At 42.9% G+C, this 22,843-nt stretch overlaps 1 long non-coding RNA gene across 1 annotated transcript; it reads right to left on the bottom strand.

The window, feature by feature from the left end:
* On the bottom strand, positions 1-22,505 carry LOC135093431 (uncharacterized). The gene is made up of 3 exons (XR_010263358.1): positions 22,361-22,505; positions 7,145-7,305; positions 1-314 (listed from the first exon to the last, which is right to left on the bottom strand). It is a non-coding gene; the product is annotated as an uncharacterized LOC135093431 (long non-coding RNA).
* Between the last annotated feature and the right edge of the window lie 338 nt (positions 22,506-22,843).

Below are 22,843 nucleotides of genomic sequence, written 5' to 3'. Positions count from 1 at the left end.
AGAAAATGTTAGGAGATTCCGCCAGGGAATTTTTTATAAAATATGTTGTTTCATACAAAGCAAGTTGGGATTCATATACATCTTGAATGGTTTCTACACCTGTTGGCTGCCTGCTCACGGTAAGGAAAGCCGTTAAGTTACAGGAATATGCCTTGGCTAGAATGATGGTGTACAGGAGCATAGAAGCCACCATGACCCGTGTGGCGTTGTGGTGGGGCAGGGCAGGGAATGATTCCTGCAAGTGGAGGCTGACGGTGAAAAACAGAGCAGAGGAGAACGAACCCAGGTCAGTTGTTTTCTTGCCTTCATCACGACTGCGGAGGAAAAGGTTTGGCTTTTTAGATGATACGGTTAGAGGCTTATATTTTAGGAGCGTTAAATGAAATATACCGGAGTTAGGTGAGCCTATATTAACTTCATTTTCGACGAGGTGGTTGATTGCACCTTCCAAGACCGAACGCCTCAAAAAATATATAGTACCTACACTCATTAGTCATCATATATCACCGTCCCACCAGTAACGACAACACAGATGAAGAAGTCACAAAACTAAAATAGTCTCATACCACTACAAATAACAAGAAATGCTCACTAATCTCAATATATCGAATGAGATAGTCACAAAATCTAATATTTTTCAGTGAATAGTTGAACTACGATACAAATATCCGACTGAATAAACTTGTGTCGAGAGGTTATAGTTGGCGATCACAAGTGCAGCATCTGATCTTCAAGAATGTGGGTGAATTAAACACACACACACACACACACACACACACACACACACACACACACACACACACTTGCTATAGCTATAAACGAAGAAAAATGATGATCCCTTAGATAGGAATGTGTGTTTATAGGACTAAATAAATATATATATATATATATATATATATATATATATATATATATATATATATATATATATATATATATATATATATATATATATATATATATATATATATATATATATATAAAAGAAGAACGCTGAAATACTCATCTTGGTGGCATATGTTGTTTGACTAAAATTGCTTGGTTATGTCATGGAGTGTGCATAATGATGCTGCTGAGTCGCCTAGTTGTCGGTTTAAGTAAAGGGTGGTTTTCTCACATGGTCTGAGATAGTGGTCAAGTGGCATGTCTGTGTCTATGTTACAGTGTGTGCATGTGTCTGGCAGTGTATGTTTTATTTCAGCTAAGAAGCTGTATCCTAACGTCAGCAGGTAAATGCTGTTTCACTCTCTCTTGTTGAGATGTCTTGGTAAGAGTGTAGTGTTCCTGCATGTCTTTGTGTACCATATTGCACTTACTGATCCGTTTTCTGCGTTCGTGCGTAGGATGTGTTGAATTATGTTTTGTATTTATCTTGAGGGCATTTTTGATTTGGAAAATGCTGGGCGGTATTACCAGGAGTAGGCAGTAGACACCTGCCGAAACGATAATTACTCCCAGTGAGGTCTTAAACACTGGATCATGGGGTGCTGTGACCTTATCATTAAACCAAGCTGTGACCTCACAGCACAAGGGGGCAGTCACATCCTACCCCCTAGAGACAACTTTCTTCCTTCACACAAAATTACATGCACCTAATTGCACACACACACTTCACACAAAATTCTAAATTATCATGGCGACTCCTACATCAGCCTCAGAGTCTCCATCTCGGGAGAGGACCACAAATGTCCCAATGTCGGACTACTCTTCTGGTATCGACCCTAAGTATCTTGACACCCCCCTCAACTTTTTCTTCATTAACTTCTGCAACATTCGTGGTCTAAGGTCTAATTTTTAATCACTCCCCTACTAAACCTCATTTTCTATTCCTCACTGAAGCACTTTTCCCTCCTACTTTTTCTATCCCCATTTTAAATCCAAAGCTAGACAGATGTTACGTCTATGTGATCAACGACTTAACCTGCTCTTGTTCCCACGTTCTTGAATCTTCTGTGTTTTTCACCATCTGACTACGACTACAGAGTCACTCTCAAACTAAATTTATCTGTGCTGTATACCTCTCACCTAACTCCTCTGACTATAAGAAATTCTTTGACTACTTAACTTCCAAAGTGGATCACATTCTGACTCTCTTCCCTTTTTAAGGAGATTTCCATTCTTGGAAACTTCAATGTGCACACCAGCTTTTGCTTTCCTCTCCTGTCATTGACCATCCTGGTGAATTAATCTTTAACTTTGCTATTATCCACAACCTAGAGCAACTGATGCAACAATTTATTCGTATTCGTGACCGTCTTGGAGATACACCCAACATTTTTTACTTCTTCCTAATCACTAATCCTTTTGCTTATGCTGTCACCCTTTCTTCTCCGTTGGGCTCCTCCAATCACAATCTCATATCTGTAGCTTATCCTATCTCTCCAATCCTTCCTCAGGATCTCCCAAAGCGGAGGCGCCCCTGTTATTTTATCTCTGCTAGTTGTGGTGACCTGAAGAGGTATTTTGCTGATTTTCCTTGGAATGACTACTACTTTCGTGTCAGAGACCCGACTCTGTGTGCTGAGCGCATAACAGAGGTTAAAGTGTCTGGCATGGAGGCGTACATTCCTCACTCTTTTTCTCGATCTAAACCTTCCAAACCTTGGTTTAATACAGCCTGTTCTCGTGCTATCTCGTGGCACCACTGCTATCACATCTATTAGTCATTCCTAGGAAAATCAGCAAAATAATAAAACAAAATAACAAAATAATAAATAGTCATTCCTAGGAAAATCAGCAAAATAACTCCTCAGGTCCCCCCAACTAGCAGAGGCAAAACGCTAGAGACATATGAGATTGTGGTCGGAGCAGCCCAATGGAGAAGAGAGGGTAACAGCATAAGCAGGTTTAGAGGTTAGGAAAAGGTCAAGAATGTTGGAAGTATCTCCAAGACGGGTCAGGAATACAAGTAGGGTGTTGCACCAGTTGCTTTAGATCGTGGAGGATAGCAAAGTTCACCAGGATGGTCAGTGGAGGGAGAGGAAAGCCGGAGCTGATGGTGAACATTGAAGTCTCCAAGAATGGAGATCTCTGCAAAATGGAAGGCAGTCAGAATGTGCTCCACTTTGAAAGAATTTCTTATAGTCAGAGGAATTACGTCAGAGATATAAAGTACAGATAAATTTAGTTTGAGAGTGACTCTGTAGTCGTAGCCAGATGGCGGAAAACTCGAAGATTCAAGAGCGTGGGCGACGAAGTGACGTGGGACAAGGCATGCAAGCTGGCTTTGTCCATGGAGGCGGCGTCCACGGAGGCTAAGCTTCTGGCTGGAGGGAATCGCGACGCGCAGGTCAACAAGGTGGAGCCGCCACATACGACGCCACGAAACCGGAAGAGACAGCTTAATGGCAAAGGGGCCAAGGGTCAAAACACGAGGTTTTTTCTCAGTAGTGAGTTTGAGGCTCAGGACAACGGGTGGTGCAGCAGATGCGGCCACAAAGCTACTGGCTGCCCGTTCAAGGAACAAGAGTGTTTTAATTGCAATCGGACGGGACATACTAAACGCATGTGTAGAGTTCGAGGAAGAATTAATAATTTGGACAATGACAACGAGTATGAGAGTAGTCAAGAAGAGGAGGGGGAGTTGTTTGGTATTTTACAGCTTCCGAACAGGTAAGACACCGGCAGAAATGTTTCTGGGCAGGAATATACGCTCAAAGATTGATCTTCTACCGGACGACATGAACAGGGTGGCAAGCAAACAAGAACAGCTTATGGCAGGAAAGACGGTACAACGATTCCAGACAGGTGATGTGGTGTGGGTCAGGAGTTACACAGGGCCGAAGTGGAAAAGAGGGAGGATCGTAACACAAATAGGACCACTATCTTATGAGGTAGACGTTGGGGGCAACACACTGTGGTCACGGCATGCAGATCAAATAATTCTGGTAAGCAGTGCCGGTGGCACAAATGATCCGAGTAATTTGTCTCCCATGTTCCCATCAGATGACTCAGTGACGCAAGACAACGATTGGCAATCGGCAGCAGAAGGCAGCACGGCCAGCCCGGTGGACAGCGAAGCAATGGGGGCGCCAACATTATGCCAACCAGACTTGAGGACTCCAACAAAGACAGGTCACACGGGGGAGCCGGGACCTGTGAATGAAGAGGCAGTCGAGAGAGAGCAAGCGGGACCAGCAAAAGGAGGAGGAACACCAAGGCGCCAACGAGTGGGGGAGTCGCCAGGCCGCAAGATGTCCCCTGTCCAGGGAGGAGTGCGCGTTGGAGGACAGGTATCAGCAGAGGGTGGACTGTCGATAGGGACAGGACGGCCATCCGAAGGTGAAGGACCACACGAGATGAGAAGGCGATCAACGAGGCGGAAGAAGGAACCAGACAGATATCAGGCAACAATGTAATGAGAAAATTAAGTTAGATTACTAGGCTGAGGGAGTGTCATGGGTTAGAATCTGGAAGGGGGGTGAGGTGTAGTGCAGTTGACTAGGAAGTTAACGAGTAGTTCACGAAATCAGTACACAGCCACCAGATGGCAGTATATATACCCTTTATATTCCACGGAGCAAGGAGGGCTCGCACTGTACTGGCTCGGGAGCAGAATACACTACAACCCCACCTCAACCTGGTCCATTACTACGAATCCTACAGAACCCATACTAGCGATCACATAGAAAGGTGTGAAGTGAGAGATGTTTAAGGATCTTCATGTTGAGGATAGATTCAAAAACTTTAGATAGGCAGGAAATTAAAGGAATGGGACGGTAGTTAGAGGGATTTGAACGGTCACCCTTTTTAGGAACAGGCTGAATGTAGGCAAACTTCCAGCAAGAAGGAAAGGTAGATGTTGACAGGTAGATGATAGCAGTGGTGCCATCTGGTTGAAATAAAGGAGGGAGAAAAGAAGAAGCAAAGTTACTGGAAATGTTTTTGGCTAGGTGTCAGAAGTCACGAGAGAGTTACATCTTGAAAGATTCTTAAGAGCTTTTGGTTAGTTGGAGAACAGACTTGGCATGGCTCCGGGCAGAAATATAAAGCGCATGAGATTCTGGTGATGAAAGCCTTAAGTACCTTTTGTGGGCCACATGTATAGTACGAGAAGAGGTTATGTTAAACCAAGGTTTGGAAAATTTAGGTCGAGAAAAAACAGTAAGGAATGTACACCTCCATGCCAGATACTATCACATCTGTTATGCGCTTAGCACACAGAGTCATTACAAGGAAAATCAGGAAAATACCTCCTCAGGTCACCACAGCTAGCTGAGGCTAAACAACAGAGGCACCTCCGCTTTGGGAGATCCTGAGGAGGGATTGGAGCGATAGGATAAGATACAGATATGAGATTGTGATCGGAGGAGCCCAACAGAGAAGATAGGATAATAGCAAAAGCAGAAGGATTAGAGGCTAAGAAAAAGTCAAGAATGTTGGGCGTATCTCCAAGACGGTCAGGAATACGAATAGATTGTTGCACCAATTGCTCTACGTCGTAAAGGATAGCAAAGTTAAAGGCTAGTTTAGCTGGATGGTCAGTGAAAGGAAAGGAAAGCCAAAGCTGGTGGTGAACAGTGAAGTCTCAAAGAATAGAGATCTCTGCAAAAAAAGGGAAGAGAGTCAGAATGTGCTCCACTTTGGAAGTTAAATAGTCAAGTAATATCTTATAATCTGAGGAGTTACGTGAGAGGATACAGCACAGATAAATTTAGTTTGAGGGTGACTCTGTAGTCGTAACCAGATGATGGAAAACTCAAAAGATTCAAGAGCGTGGGCACGAAAGCAGATCAAGTCGTTGCGTATATAGACGCAACATCGATCTAGCTTTGGATTGAAAATGAGGATAGAGAAAATAGGAAGGAACAGAAAAGGGGCTACTGTCACTTGCCTCAGGCACCTTTGTTTCAGTGAGGAAAAGATAAGGTTTAGTAGAGGAGAAGTGGTGTTCTACAGACAATACTTAATGAACACAAAGCCGAATTGAGGCAAAACAGAAAATTCCATGCCGTGGTATGCCACACAGAGGGCATGGAAGTCTGCAGCTTGGAGTTGAGCAAGAACGCTGAACAACACTTAATAAGGATAAAAAAAATTAACATACTATAATGCACAACAATAACATAAGTAAGAGAACAGGGAGATCTGATATGGGTGGGGATCCCAGCACCTATTGTCATCAGCCAGGTTTAGTAGGTGAGGCGTATGACGCAAGATCGCTGACAGTTTGAAATTGTTGGGTGATGTAGTAGCACTTGTTGTCCAGCATGAACTAGCAGGGGCTTGCCAGAGAGATGAAGTTGCATATCCAAATCAATATCAGTTTGGCTCTGTGTTGTTATTCTTCTGAAGAAACTGTAAAGTGGAACTATTCAGGAACAAACTTTTGTTACGGTGCCCTTCTCTCCATCACCATTGGTTTCTGTTGTCCAAAAAATGTTCCACGAAATCAAGAACACCATGGTTGCCATGGCTGCCATGATGTTACCGGTGAATGCATCATCACCAATTGCATGATTACTGCCTACTTTGGATTATAGCTTAAGATTGGCTTACGAGTTAATAACTCATCGAAAGTTTAAGCATTTCTTATTCATTATGTTTTCCAATCCAAAATGTGGGCTTGCAAGCTGAAAATAAGACACTTTCCACTAGGATATTGTCTGTGATCAGGAAATACAAACAGATGAAGTTTTGCAGTTTTGTGAGTGGGAAAAAAAAAAGTATAACAAATATAGTGACGGATCTTGATCATCTGGTAAACAGACTTTGAATATTGTTGCCTAATTAGTATTTTTATGTTTTCTAAATGTCTCTGCCTTTGTTGGTTTAGTCCCGTGGAAGCGGTGTTAAACTTACTACGCAGCATTACAAAATATTTTCTGTTCCTTATATTGCTAATGATTCATAACTAATTATTTGGACCTGTCAATACACACAACTTATAAGTACTGCATGGATAATAACGAAATAGTAGCAAGAAGTGAGTAAGAGTGATTCACAAGGTATGACCACACCATCGTGATCATAAGGTGCAGCTATAACACGTTAAATGCAACTGAAATTCTGACAGAGTAAAACAAAGTGTACAAGCAACTAGAATTAGGGTGGGGTCACATAGTAGTTTTAGTAATAACAAAATTACGATAGAGTAAAAAAAAAATGTAACAACAATAATAGTAATAACACAAGAGACACTCACGTCACCCACTCGTTAGTCGCTGCTGAGGCGATAAGGTTAAGGATGATACTGATCACGAAGAGGCTGCCTAAGCTGACCATCCAAGTCGAAAAGGAATATGGCAGGCCTGGTGACTGCCAGCGAGGTAGCGGTGGCTCCATGCGAATAATGAAGCACGAGTCCTGGTGGTGATTTTTAAGGATTTCCGGTAAATGTTAAGTAAAATAGGTGAAATGTAGTATGTAAAAGAAAGTCAGCCAAAAACATCATACTTGTTCAAGAACAGGAACAGTCTCTGTCAAGAAAAGAACCTGCAAAGAGTGAAAAAGTTACTTTAAAATAGCACGGTGAGACGATGATCATATATATATATATATATATATATATATATATATATATATATATATATATATATATATATATATATATATATATATATATATATATATATATATATATATATATATATATATATATATATATATATTTATATTTATATTTATATATATTGTTGTGTGAAGTATAGAGAAAAAGGCAAAGAGGCAGATGGGAAAGAAAGAAAGATGTAAGAAGAAGGGAAGTGGAGAGGGGATGATAGTACGAAAGTATATATATATGTATATATATATATATATATATATATATATATATATATATATATATATATATATATATATATATATATATATATATAAATTGTTGTGTGAAGTATAAATAGAGAAAAAGGCAAAGAGGCAGATGGGAAAGAGAGAGAAAGATGTAAGAAGAAAGGAAGTGGAGAGGGGGTGATAGTACGAAAGCCAAACGTATGATAGTTGTCTGCCGCATGCCTTTGAGGTCTTTTATTTAATTCTTTATCAAGTCGTCCCTCTTCCCCATTTTATTTACCCTGTTTCCAGTTGTCCTCTCAGCTTGAGTCTCACCCAGTAATAAGTTACATAGTTTGATCATAATTATTTTCTGAAAGAATTTGTATATTTAGTAGTTTACTGTGAGTGTGAGGCGAAGCGGCGAACAATGTGGAGTGTGTCCCTATACCTCCCCCTCTCCTCTAGCATAAATCCTACCCTTGTGATAAGCACGAGCTGGGCGTTTTCAGGTTTAGTCACTGTCTGTAGCTTGGGCGAGTTGGATGTATCATGGTAGTCAGCATGTTCCGAGGAGACTGGGTGGAATGCAGTTAGAAGGACCAGTTGCTTTAAAGGGTATTTGAGTAACTTTCTGTAATAAGCCACTGCTTATTATATGCATATGCATATGTTAGGTGTTTCCATCACCCTGCCTTTGACTGCACTTCCCTGCAAGGCACTCTGAGTCTATTAGGACATGACTTCTCATCTCCTTGCGAGTTGAGTACCTAGCGTCAGTGAGCGGCCAGGGACCCTCCTGCTTGTTTTCTAGGCACTGTTTTGATAAATAATACGGTTTGTCCAGGCTCTTGTAGAGTGTTTGGCTGCAGTGGATTTTAAGTTTGATGCTGTGTAGTAAAACTTTACTCCATTATCAGGCCCTAATCGAGGCCTGCAGTTCAGGAAGCTGTAAATGACGCTATTCGGTAAAGGATATAATACTTCGTTGGACAATGTGTTGGATTTGTTATTCGAGGGCTGTTTTTCAACTAGGTGTTATACCTCGTTCTTTTTAAGTGTGTGACCTTTGTTGTGATTGTTCCTTCATAGAACGTGGCTATCGATTCTTTCCCAACTGTTGGAGTGGTTTGGCAGTTGTTGCAGTTGTTCCCTTGCCTGTGGGTGGGTGAAACAGGCTGACGACCTTATTTGAGTAATCTAATGCAAGAGTCAAAAGAAGACCTTGTAAACCATATTAACCCCTGCACCAAGTCCCGTAGGTGGTAAATTGGGAGAAGCTAGCCCAGTTTGAGGTAGCTTTAAGAGCGACAGGAATTTTTGGTCGTAGAATTTGTGGTCGCCAGGATCACAGGAAGCTTTGTAACCACATGGGGGAGACAGTTGTTTGTTATTTGTTTCGTTGTCTTTTGTCTGCCCACTCTCAGCCTACGACATGTAGGGCCACGTTGGTATCCGAGGGTGACTCGCGACCCGTGTCTCCTGCCTCTGCTGGAAGTAGCAGTGCAGATCTGACACAATTTGGTGTGAGGACGTACAGTCCCACACATCGCGTCCACGGACGAGTTAGCCCTGCACATAGTGTTGATGGATTCTCCCAAACATCAGAGGAGGATTCAGAGGAGGATGCAGTAGACACCTGCCGAAACGATAATTATTCCCAGTGAGGTCTAAAGCACTGTTCAGGGGGTGCTGTGAACTTATCATTAAACCCAGCTGTGACCTCACTGAACGTTTCCCTTTGTGTCTCACAACACAAGGGGGCAGTCACAGCCTGCCCTCTAAAGACAACTCTCTTCCTCCACACAAAACTACAAGCACACACCTTTCACTCAAAAAATTTAAAATCATAATGGCGACTCCTACACCAGCCTCGGAGTCCCCATCTGGGGAGGGGACCATAAATGTCCCCAGGTCGGATTGCCTTTCTGTCGACGACCCTAAGTGTCTTGACACCCCCCTCAAATTTTTCTTCATTAACTTCTGTAACATTCGTGGTCTAAGATCTAATTTTCAATCTGTAGAACACCACCTCTCCTCTTCTAAACCTCATCTCCTTTTCCTCACTGAAACTCAGGTGTCTGAGGCAACTGACAGTAGCCCCTTTTCTGTTCCCTCCTACTTTCTCTATCCTCATTTTCGATCCAAAGCTGGATGCTGCGTTTATGTGCGCAGTGACTTAACCTGCTCACGTGCCCACGCTCTTGAATCTTCCGAGTTTTCAACCATTTAGCTACAGAGTCACTCTCAAACTAAATTTATCTGTGCTGTATACCTCTCACCTAACTCCTCTGACTAAGAAATCCTTTGACTACTTAACTTCCAAAGTGGAGTATATTCTGACCCTCTTCCCTTTTGCAGAGATCTCCATTCTTGGAGACTTCAATGTTCACCACCAGCTTTGGCTTTCCTTTCCCTTCCCTGGCCATCCTGGTGAACTAGCCTACAACTTTGCTATCCTCCACGACCTAGAGCAATTGGTGCAGCACCCTACTTGTATTCCTGACCGTCTTGGAGATACGCCCAACATTCTTGATCTTTTCCTGACCTCTAATCCTTCTGCTTATGCTGTCACCCTTTCTTCTCCGTTGGGCTCCTCCGATCACAATCTCATATCTGTATCTTGTCCTATCGCTCCAATCCCTCCTCAGGATCCCCCTAAGCGAAGGTGCCTCTGGCGTTTTGCCTCTTCTAGTTGGGGGGACCTGAGGAGGTATTTTGCTGATTTTCCTTGGAATGACTACTGCTTCCGTGTCAGAGACCCGTCTTTGTGTGCTGAGCGCATAACAGAGGTGATAGTGTCTGGCATGGAGGCGTACATTCCTTACTCATTTTCTCGTCCTAAACCTTCTAAACCTTGGTTTAACACAGCTTGTTCTCGTGCTATACATGATAGAGAGGTGACCAACAAAAGGTACTTAAGCCTTCCATCACCAAAATCTCATGCACTTTATATTTCTGCCCAGAACCATGCAAAATCTGTTCTCCAACTAGCCAAAAACTCCTTCATTAACAGAAAGTGTCAAAACCTTTCAAGATCTAACTCCCCTCGAGACTTCTGGCATCTAGCCAAAAATATGTCCAATAACTTTGCTTCTTCTTCTTTCCCTCCTCTGTTTCAAGCAGATTGCACCACTGCTATCACATCTATTTCTAAAGCTGAATTCTTCGCTCAAACCTTTGCTAAAAACTCTATCTTGGACGATTCTGGGCTTGTTTCTCCCTCTCCTCCACCCTCTGACTACTTCATGCCACCTATTAAAATTCTTCGCAATGATGTTTTCCATGCCCTCGCTGGCCTAAACCCTCGGAAGGCTTATGGACCTGATGGGGCCCCTCCTATTGTTCTCTGAAACTGTGCCTCCGTGCTTGCACCTTGCTTAATCAAACTCTTTCAGCTCTGTCTGTCAACATCTACCTTTCCTCCTTGCTGGAGGTTTGCCTACATTCAACCTGTTCCTAAAAAGGGTGACCGTTCTAATCCCTCAAACTACCGTCCTATTGCTTTAATTTCCTGCCTATCTAAAGTTTTTAATCTATCCTCAACAGGAAGATTTTTAAACATCTATAACTTCACAACCTTCTATCTGATCGCCAGTATGGGTTCCGTCAAGGCCGCTCTACTGGTGATCTTCTGGCTTTCCTTACTGAGTCTTGGTCATCCCCTTTTAGAGATTTTGATGAAACTTTTGCTGTTGCGGTGGACATATCGAAAGCTTTTGATAGAATCTGGCACAAAGCTTTGATTTCCAAACTACCCTCCTATGGATCTATCCTTTTCTCTGTAACTTCATCTCAAGTTTCCTTTCTGACCGTTCTATTACTGCTGTGGTAGACGGTCACTGTTCTTTTCCTAAATCTATTAACAGTGGTGTTCCTCATGGTTCTGTCCTGTCACCCACTCTCTTCTTACTATTCATTAATGATCTTCTAAACCAAACTTCTTGTCCTATCCACTCCTACGCTGATGATACCACCCTGCACTTTTCCACGTCTTTTCATAGACGTCCATCCCTTCAGGAGGTAAATATTTCATGCAGGAAAGCTACAGAACGCTTGACTTCTGATCTTTCTAAAATTTCTGATTGGGGCAGAGCAGACTTGGTATTGTTCAATGCCTCAAAAACTCAATTCCTCCATCTATCAACTCGACACAACCTTCCAGACAACTATCCCCTCTTCTTCAGTGACACTCAACTGTCCCCCTCTTCTACACTGAACATCCTCGGTCTGTCCTTTACTTATAATTTGAACTGGAAATTTCACATCTCATCTCTAGCTAAGACAGCTTCTATGAAGTTAGGTGTTGTGAGACGTCTCCACCAGTTTTTCTCACCCACCAACTGCTAACTCTGTACAGGGGCCTTATCCGTCCATGTATGGAGTATGCTTCACATGTCTGGGGGCGTTCCTCTCATACTGCTCTTCTAGACAGAGTGGAATCAAAAGCTTTTCGTCTCATCAACTCCTCTCCTCTAACTGATTGTCTTCAGCTTTTCTCTCACCGTCGCAATGTTGCATCTCTAGCTGTCTTCCTCCGCTATTTTCATGCTAACTGCTCCTGTGATCTTGTTAACTGCATGCCTCCCCTCCTCCCGCGGCCTCGCTGCACAAGATTTTCTTCTTTCTCTTACCCCTATTCTGTCCACCTCCCTAACACAAGAGTTAACCAGTATTCTCAATCATTCATCACTTTCTCTGGTAAACTCTGGAACTCCCTGCCTGCTTCTGTATTTCCACTTCCTATGACTTGAATTCCTTCAAGAGGGAGGTTTTAAGACACTTATTGATCAATTTTTGACCGCTGCTTTGACCCTTTCATGAGACTGGCATTTCAATGGGCATTTTTTTTTATTGGATTTTTGTTGCCCTTGGCCAGTGTCCTTCCTACATAAAAAAAAAAAAGACAAGCTTCTCTATTGTGCTGCCAAGCAAGTCTAATTCATTTTTCCCTTCAACTCCCCTCATGGGAGTTGAGGAGATGAGGAGAATGGAACTGGAAGCAAAGGGAAGGAGATTGAAGGCTGAGGAGGCGAGGGAAGCCAGGAGGTTTAAAGCCGAAAGGGAAGCCAAGAAGCTTGAGTCCGATGAGAAGGCGAGGTTATCTTAGGCGAAGAAGGAGGCGAAGATGTATGAGAGGGAACAGTCTGAAAAGAATAGAATATTTGAGTTGGAGAAGACGCAGATAGAAGTTAATTCACCTCAAGGCTTGAGGAGTGAAGGACTGAGGGAGGATGCAGTAGAAAGCCAGAGGGTGCGAAGTTTAAAGTTAATATTTGAGTTTGATGAAAAGAAAGTAACGGAATGGTACAGACGATTTGAAAAGAAGGCCTCAGAATTTGATTGGCTTCAAGAGAGATGGGTTGGCCTTATTGCCATTATGTTGAAGGGCAAGGCTCTTGAAGTCTATCATAGGATGTCTGGAGAGTATCTGGAGGATTATGAGAAGTTTAAAGCTGACATTCTGAGAGCTAATGAGCTCTCAGGCCGGGGGTGTATAGGCTGCAGTTCCGTGGAGGGAAGAAAAGGCCAAGTGATTCCTTTCTCGAGTGAGCTCGATATCTCGAGAAAATGTTTGAGAAGTGGATTGCTAGTGAGCAGGCCATCTCCTACCGAGAGTTAAAGAAGCTCATGGGGATGGAACAGTTCATTAATGTGGTCAAGTAGGAATTGGCACCACTGCTCTGAGAGAAGAGGTTTAAAAGCGTGATGGACGCAAGTACAAGAGTGGATGACTACATGTTGGCTCACCGGCCTGTGCCACGTTGGATTAGTGGTACGTGTGGCGGAGCCGGTGATGTTATGTCTGCTGGCGTGGACGTCGCCACGTTTTAGTAGTGGCCTTGAAAATAAATCTGGGCGAGTGAGCCCTGTTCGTAGGTAATAAGTCTCCACCCAGCCCTCAACAGAGAAAGACTGGGAGCATGCAACACAGCACCCTCCGGTACAGCATGCAACCTATGTGTTATTATTGCAAGAATACTTGGCATTTTAAATCTAATTACTCTAAGTTAGTAACCGCCTCGGCTTCTAAGCCCTCCCAGAAGCCGGTGGCTTTGATTATATTACACGACTTCATCTATTGATACCTCACCGTCTCCCGTGAGATCTGGCTTGAACTGGTGTCGCCCATTTTTGAGCAAGAACATGGTCAAGATTGCTGGGGTCGAGTACCTGTTACTGTTTTGAGAGACACGGCCGCACAGCAGTCGCTGGGCAGGAATGTGACTGGAAGGCGAGTTGCCTCAGGTTAGCCTGTATGGTGCCGAGGAATTGGCGCCTTGGAAAGTTTCACTACGACAGAGATGAGACTTTCATACCCGCTAATGACTGTGGAGGCGTGGGTGGCACTTGCAGAAAACCTGCCAGTGTCAGCGGTCGATTTTCTCTCCTGGCATGTGGGAGAGTTTGGAAGCAGCAGCCGTTCGCGGACGCTGAACCGGATGTGGAGGCTGCTGATGTTGCTGACTTTGTTAATTGTTACTTGCTCTAAGGCGAAGCGAGCACCCCCACGTTGGGTGCTCGCGGGTTCTGTGACTCCTGGGGTTGACTGCTAAAAGGTAGGGCCACAAGAAAAGAAGTGCAGTGTTCGAGTTAATGCCGCAGTGGGAGCAGAGTGCCCGGAGGCCTGTCCCGTTCCCCGCGAGGGTTTGGGCGAGTCAGAGTTGGACTCGTCTTTAAGTCAATGTGCTGGGGCTGACTGCAACAGCGCAAATGCCCAGAGAGGGCACATGATGGAAGTGATGCGAGGATGAGGCTGGAGTGATGGGTTTAGATTGTTTGTTTGATGGCTTGCATTACCATGCGGAGCCTCTCAGGGGTGATGCTCAGGCCGAGTTGTTACCTGGAGCTAAGGATGTGGGCGCTGATACTCAATCCGGTCCCCAGTTAGTAGTGTCTGGTATGTTAAGTGTCACTGCCGAGGGCGGGGAGACTCCTGACTCTACTGCAGGGGAGGTGGGAGTTTCCTCCCCTGTAGGGTGTGCCAGAGGCAGGGAGCAAGTTGCTCCCCTGCCGGGATCAGACACGGTGGGTGTTTGCACACGTAGTGAGCCACCCGTGCTGGGAGCTGCTGCTACAGCTGTCAGTATACATAAAGGAGGGTTCTGTCCCTCTTGTATGTACTGCCCCACTACTTGCGAAGGCAGGAGAGGATGGCGAGGAAGCAGAGGATCGGGCGGAGCTTGTAGTGGGTGATAGCAATATTCTGTCTAGCTGGTGGATTGATGCTCCATTTTGATGTTCCGTCTGCAGTTAAGGAGGCATGTGTGCTAGAAGCACATAGCGGCTTGATATTTGGCAATTTTGGCGTCAGGATGACTCAGGAGCAGTTGGTGTCGTCCCGTTTGTTGGGCGTAACCGCGTGGATCAGGCTGGCAAGCCTGATGACATCTTGTCTGGGGCCCCTCTCTGTTGTGTTAAGACAAGTGTTTCTCTTAGTGTGGGGGTTGTGAGGGATGTTGCTCGCCCGATTCCTTCTTCCTGGGTGATTTGTAATGCTGCGTTTGGCTGAGTGTTACGGCGCAGCGTCGGGAGGCAGCGCGGAGTGAAGCTGCCTGTGATGATTTGTTGAGTTCCGCTCGGGAAGCACCCTCAGTGTTGCTGAGGCTTCGTTTGGCCGAGTTGCTGTTGCTGATGGTCAGGTGCTAGGCTCGAGAAGAGGAATAAGTAATGATGGTGTCCGTCCTCGAAGCGACAAGGAATCGGGGATGATGTCATCAGTTGCTGGGACCAGTAGGGCTGGCCCAGAGGTATGTTGATGGAGCCGGTGGTTGTTGTGTTGTGATGGCCACGTGCGGGAGTTTAGTTCAGTGTGCGGCAATGGGTGTGCTACATCCTGGAGGTTGGCAGCCGTTAGCTTGCTGTGGCGATACCTGTGTCATCGAGGGGCTGGCCAGAGGAATGCAGTGTGTTTAATGTCGCTGTACCTGACAGTGCGAAGCAGGCTTGGTCGTGTCACATCCCAGGAGTACTCTGTTTAAGAGCGGCCAGATGTTTTGCAGCCCTTTGTTTTGCCAAGAAAGTGGCACTTTTGTTTAGTCAGTTTTATGGGTGTAACTCAGTGGCTCCAAAGAGCCATGACCGGGCAAATTGGAGTGAAACAGTGGGCAATACAAGACGGGAGCAGAATATTCTCCCGTGAGGGGAATTAAAGGGGGCAATAAATTAGACTTGCTTGGCAGCCCAACAGAGAAGTTTGGCCAGGAAGTGTATTGCCTGGCGATGCTGTTACAGCGCACCAGGAGGCTATGGTCACTGGTGGGCGCATTGAGTGTTGCAGAGGCGCAGGGTTGTCACTGCTGAGTGACTCTTGCATTTGTGCAGTGAAAAGTAGAAAGTACAGAAGATGGAGTAGGATGAGTATTGGAGAGAGCAAGAGAAGTGAGAGTAAGTGGAGAAGCATTGAAGACGAAGGACAGAGAAGACGACATAGATAGAGGAGGATAAATGAGTCACAGTAAAAGATGGGAGCAGCTGTAGCTGCTGGATGAAAAGAAATATAGAAATGACACCTTGTAGGAGTAACCTTGCACACTATTTTGGCCGGGGAGGTCATAGGTCCTGGCGGAAACCCAGAAACATCTCGATGGAGGAGTAGAAGAAAGAAACGGCATTCTTAACATTTTGAGTTAGGAAGGCTAAGTTGGAGCAGTATTGTTTCGTGTTTTTTTTTTATTATTTTTCATATTAGTGTTTTATTAACCTTTGTTTTGTAAATTCGTGACCACCCTATTTGAATCTGATGTGATTTGCCCCGATTAGGTATGAGCTGGGTTTGAATTTGTCATGTCCTGAAAATTCCGTAAATTTTAGTGTCAATCGAAATTTTCTGTTTGGGAAAGGCCATCTTGTGTGGGGCGTAATTAGAGAGAGAGAAAGGCGAAGACGAAGAAATAAATAAAAAGGGAAGAAGAGAGGAGACGAGAGTGCGAATGCCAGATGTATGATGGTTGTGTGCCGCGCATCCATGAGTTTACTTTAATTTCATTCTATATCCAGTCGTCTCACTTCTCCATTTTATGTACCTTATTTCCAGTTGTCCTCTCAGTTGGGGTTTCACCAAGTAATTAGCTAGAGTCCCCCTTGCCTAAAGAGAAGTCAGAATGCATCCAGATCACATAGTTAAATCACAATTATTTTATGAATCTATTTGCTTATTTAGCAGCCTACTTCTGAATGGGAGGCGAGCTGGGTGAGATGTGTTGCTCTTCCCTCTAGCGTGAATCATACCTGGGCGTTTCCACTCTTAGTTAATGTCTGTTGCTTGGGCGACTTGGATATATCGTGGTAGGCAGTGTGTTCCGAGGATACTGGGCAGGGTACAGCTAGAAGGGCCAGTTTCTTTAAGGAGTATTTGAGTAACTTACTGCAGTACGCCACGGCTTATTATATCTTATTATATGCGTAGTGTTAGGTGTCTTCATCATCCTGGGTGTGAGTGCACTTCCTTGCATATATATACTCTGAGTATATTACAACTTAACTCTTCGTCTCCTCATGAGTCGGGTACCTAGCATCAGTGAGCGGTCAGGGACCCTCCTGTTTGTCTTGAGGGCAGTTTACTTGTGTACACAGTGTTTTGTTAAATAACACTGTTTGTCCAGGGTCTTGTTTGGCCGCAGAGGATTTTAAGTTTGTTGCTGTGTAGTGAAACTTTATTCCATTCTCAGGCACTATCGAGGCCTGGTTGTAAATGTAAATGTAAATGTAAATGTAAATGTAAATGTTGTAAATGAGAATTGAGAATATAATACTTCGCTGGACAGTGGGATGGAGTTGTGCAGCGAGGTGTTATACCTCAACCATTTTAAGTGTGTGTCCCTTGTTGTGATTGTTCCTCCCTAGAACGTGGCTATCGATTCTTTACCAGCTGTTGGAGTGGTTTGACATTTGTAATATTCCCTCGCCTGTGGGTGGTTGAAACAGGCTGCCGACCTCATTTGAGTAACCTGGTGTTTTGATCGTCCATGTAAAGGGTGTAAGAGTGAAAAGGGGACCTTGTAAACCATATCAAGCCCTGCACCAAGTCATGTTAGTAGTGACTTACAGGGAAGCTAACCCAGTTTGAGGCAGCTCGAAGAGGGGCAGGTGGTTGTATATATATATATATATATATATATATATATATATATATATATATATATATATATATATATATATATATATATATATATATATATATATATATATATATATATATATATATATATAACCCAGCTGTGACCTCACTGAACGTTTCCCTTTGTGTCTCACAACACAAGGCTGCCCTCTAAAGACAACTCTCTTCCTCCACACGAAACTACAAGCACCTAATAACACACACACCCTTCACTCAAAAATTTTAAACTCATGGCGACTCCTACACCAGCCTCGGAGTCCCCATCTGGGGAGGGGACCATAAATGTCCCCAGGTCGGACTGCCTTTCCGTCGACGACCCTAAGTGTCTTGACACCCCCCTCAACTTTTTTTTCATTAACTTCTGCAACATTCGCGGTCTAAGATCTAATTTTCAATCTGTAGAACACTACCTCTCCTCTTCTAAACCTCATCTTCTTTTCCTCACTGAAACTCAGGTGTCTGAGTCAACTGACAGTAGCCCCTTTTCTGTTCCCTCCTACTTTCTCTATCCTCATTTTCGATCCAAAGCTGGATGCTGCGTTTATGTGCGCAATGACTTAACCTGCTCTTGTGCCCACGCTCTTGAATCTTCCGAGTTTTCCACCATCTGGCTACGACTACAGAGTCATTCTCATACTAAATTTATCTGTGCTGTACTCGTATACCTTTCTCCTAACTCCTCTGACTATAAGAAATTCTTTGACTACTTAACTTCCAAAGTGGAGCACATTCTGACCCTCTTCCCTTTTGCAGAGATCTCCATTCTTGGAGACTTCAATGTTCACCACCAGCTTTGGCTTTCCTCTCGCTTCACTGACCATCCTGGTGAACTAGCCTACAACTTTGCTATCCTCCATGACCTAGAGCAATTGGTGCAACACCCTACTTGTATTCCCGACCGTCTTGGAGATACACCCAACATTCTTGACCTTTTCCTGACCTCTTATCCTTCTGCTTATGCTGTCACCCTTTCTTCTCCGTTGGGCTCCTCCGATCACAATCTCATATCTTTATCTTGTCCTATCACTCCAATCCCTCCTCAGGATCCCCCTAAGCGAAGGTGCCTCTGGCGTTTTGCCTCTGCTAATTGGGGGGACCTGAGGAGGTATTTTGCTGATTTTCCTTGGAATGACTACTGCTTCCGTGTCAGAGACCCGTCTTTGTGTGCTGAGCGCATAACAGAGGCGATAGTAGCTGGCATGGAGGCGTACATTCCTCACTCATTTTCTCGTCCTAAACCTTCTAAACCTTAGTTTAACACAGCTTGTTCTCGTGCTATACATGATAGAGAAGTGGCCCACAAAAGGTACTTAAGCCTTCCATCACCAGAATCTCATGCACTTTATATTTCTGCCCGGAACCATGCCAAGTCTGTTCTCCAACTAGCCAAAAACTCCTTCATTAACAGAAAATGTCAAAACCTTTCAAGATCTAACTCCCCTCGTGATTTCTGGCATCTAGCCAAAAATATGTCCAATAACTTTGCTTCTTCTTCTTTCCCTCCTCTACTTCAACCAGATGGCACCACTGCTATCACATCTATTTCTAAAGCTGAACTCTTTGCTCAAACCTTTGCTAAAAACACTACCTTGGACGATTCTGGGCTTGTTCCTCCCTCTCCTCCATCCCCTGACTACTTCATGCCACGTATTAAAATTCTTCGCAATGATGTTTTCCATGCCCTCGCTGGCCTAAACCCTCGGAAGGCTTATGGACCTGATGGGGTCCCTCCTACTGTTCTCCGAAACTGTGCCTCCGTGCTTGCACCTTGCCTAGTCAAACTCTTTCAGCTCTGTCTGTCAGCATCTACCTTTCCTTCTTGCTGGAAGTTTGCCTACATTCAACCTGTTCCTAAAAAGGGTGACCGCTCTAATCCCTCAAACTACCGTCCTACTGCTTTAATTTCCTGCTTATCTAAAGTTTATGAATCTATCCTCAACAGGAAGATTCTTAAACATCTATCACTTCACAACCTTCTACCTGATCGCCAGTATGGGTTCCGTCAAGGCCGCTCTACTGGTGATCTTCTGGCTTTCCTTACTGAGTCTTGGTTATCCTCTTTTAGAGACTTTGGTGAAACTTTTGCTGTTGCTTTGGACATATCAAAAGCCTTTGATAGAGTCTGGCACAAAGCTTTGATTTCCAAACTACCCTCCTACGGTTTCTATCCTTCTCTCTGTAACTTCATCTCAAGTTTCCTTTCTGACCGTTCTATTGCTGCTGTGGTAGACTGTCACTGTTCTTCTCCTAAATCTATTAACAGTGGTGTTCCTCAGGGTTCCTGAGGAACACCTCCTGTCACCCACTCTCTTCTTATTATTTATTAATGATCTTCTAAACCAAACTTCTTGTCCTATCAACTCCTATGCTGATGATACCACCCTACACTTCTCCACATCTTTTAATAGACGTCCAACCCTTCAGGAGGTAAACATATCACGCAGGGAAGCCACAGAACGCCTGACTTCTGATCTTTCTAAAATTTCTGATTGGGACAGAGCAAACTTGGTATTGTTCAATGCCTCAAGAACTCAATTCCTCCATCTATCAACACGACACAACCTTCCAGACAACTATCCCCTCTTCTTCAATGACACTCAACTTGTCCCCCTCTTCTACACTGAACATCCTCGGTCTGTCCTTTACTTATAATCTGAACTGGAAACTTCACATCTCATCTTTAGCTAAAACAGCTTCTATGAAGTTAGGTGTTCTGAGACGTCTCCGCCAGTTTTTCTCACCCCCCCAGCTGCTAACTCTGTACAAGGGCCTTATCCGTCCATGTATGGAGTATGGTTCACATGTCTGGGGGGGGTTCCACTCATACTGCTCTTCTAGACAGGGTGGAATCAAAAGCTTTTCGTCTCATCAACTCCTCTCCTCTAACTGACTGTCTTCAGCCTCTCTCTCACCGCCGCAATGTTGCATATCTAGCCGTCTTCTACCGCTATTTTCATGCCAACTGCTCTTCTGATCTTGCTAACTGCATGCCTCCCCTCCTTCCGCGGCCTCGCTGCACAAGACTTTCTTCTTTCTCTCACCCCTATTCTGTCCACCTCTCTAACACAAGAGTTAACCAGTATTCTCAATCATTCATCCCTTTCTCTGATAAACTCTGGAACTCCCTGCCTGCTTCTGTATTTCCACCTTCCTATGACTTGAATTCCTTCAAGAGGGAGGTTTCAAGACACTTATCCACCAATTTTTGACCACTGCTTTGACCCTTTTATGGGACTGGCATTTCAGTGGGCATTTCTTTTATTAGATTTTTGTTGCCCTTGGTCAGTATCCTTGCTACATAAAAAAAAAATATATATATATATATATATATATATATATATATATATATATATATATATATATATATATATATATATATATATATATATATATATATATATATATATATATATATATATATATATATATATATATATATATATATATATATATATATACAGTAAAATCCCTCTTATCTGGCATTTAAGTATCCGGCAGCTTCAAGTATCCGGCACATTTTTCCCCGAGCCTTAAAATCAATAAAAAAATCAATGTGTACTCATAAAATCGATTAAAATTCCCGCGCGAGACATACTTTGTCCCCTCGCCACCAGAGCGCACTGCTTCGCGCCACCTGCGGCCCACTGCACTGTGTTTACTCAGTGACTCAGTCCCGCGTGTGCACTGTTTATCGCTGATTAAGATCAACTGATCTTTGTTATGGTAAGATGCGTGAGTGTAGGGTGGTGATTGTGGACATAATTTCACTTCTATTCAAGTATCCGGCAATATTCAAGTATCCGGCATGTCGGCGGTCCCATTGATGCCGGATAAGAGGGATTTTACTGTATATATATATATATATATATATATATATATATATATATATATATATATATATATATATATATATATATATATATATATATATATATATATATATATATATATATATATATATATATATATATATATATATATATATATATATATATATATATATATATATATATACAGTAAAATCCCTCTTATCCGGCATCAACGGGACCGCCAACATGCCGGATACTTGAATATTGCCGGATACTATATATATATATATATATATATATATATATATATATATATATATATATATATATATATATATATATATATATATATATATATATATATATATATATATATATATATATATATATATATATATATATATATATATATATATATATATATATATATATATATATATATATATATATATATATATATATATATATATATATATATATATATATATATATATATATATATATATATATATATATATATATATATATATATATATATATATATATATATATATATGTTAATCACAAGCATCGTCACTTACATAACGAAAAATTTACAATTCTGCGACAAATACTTTTGAGAAAATATGCAATATAAAATATCATTATAACATAGTACCTAATCAGCTGCTTTCTTACTACTACTGTTGACTACAGCAACAAAACGAGTTCAAGAACTTACATCTGTATCAAAGAAGGTGGTATAGCCTTGGTATTGGTCACGACCCTGCAATGCACTGACAAACAAGTTTGCAATGGCGAGCTCGGCGTCTCCCCGTCCCAGCATCCCCACAATGCCATCCCACGAGCCGTTAGGAAGACGGTCGCCCCATCTTTCATCTGTTGAAAGTTGTTGTCAGTGTCCCGTAATCCTTGAGCACGCCATCTTTATTTCAGAAAGGAGAAGGTCATATGGATTAAATTAGTGTGATTACGATACCTGCCTAGATACCTTGCATAGATTGCAAGAGTTTACATTAGCCTGAAAGTACCTTCTGGCTAATGTAGGATGGACAAAAGCCATTCACATGTGCTACAGGTAATAGAGATTGAAGGGAAACTAAAAGGTTAAATCATTACTAAATACTACATTAGCTAATGTTTCAGCTACGTTACACTTTCTCTAATTAAAAAAAAAAATGCGAAAACATAATCTTGCTTCAGA

The sequence above is a fragment of the Scylla paramamosain genome, chromosome 43 (genome assembly GCF_035594125.1).
Source record: "Scylla paramamosain isolate STU-SP2022 chromosome 43, ASM3559412v1, whole genome shotgun sequence".
Taxonomy (NCBI): domain Eukaryota; kingdom Metazoa; phylum Arthropoda; class Malacostraca; order Decapoda; family Portunidae; genus Scylla; species Scylla paramamosain.
The sequence above is the reverse complement of the archived record's forward strand: the minus strand, read 5'-3'. Positions and strand labels throughout refer to the sequence as shown.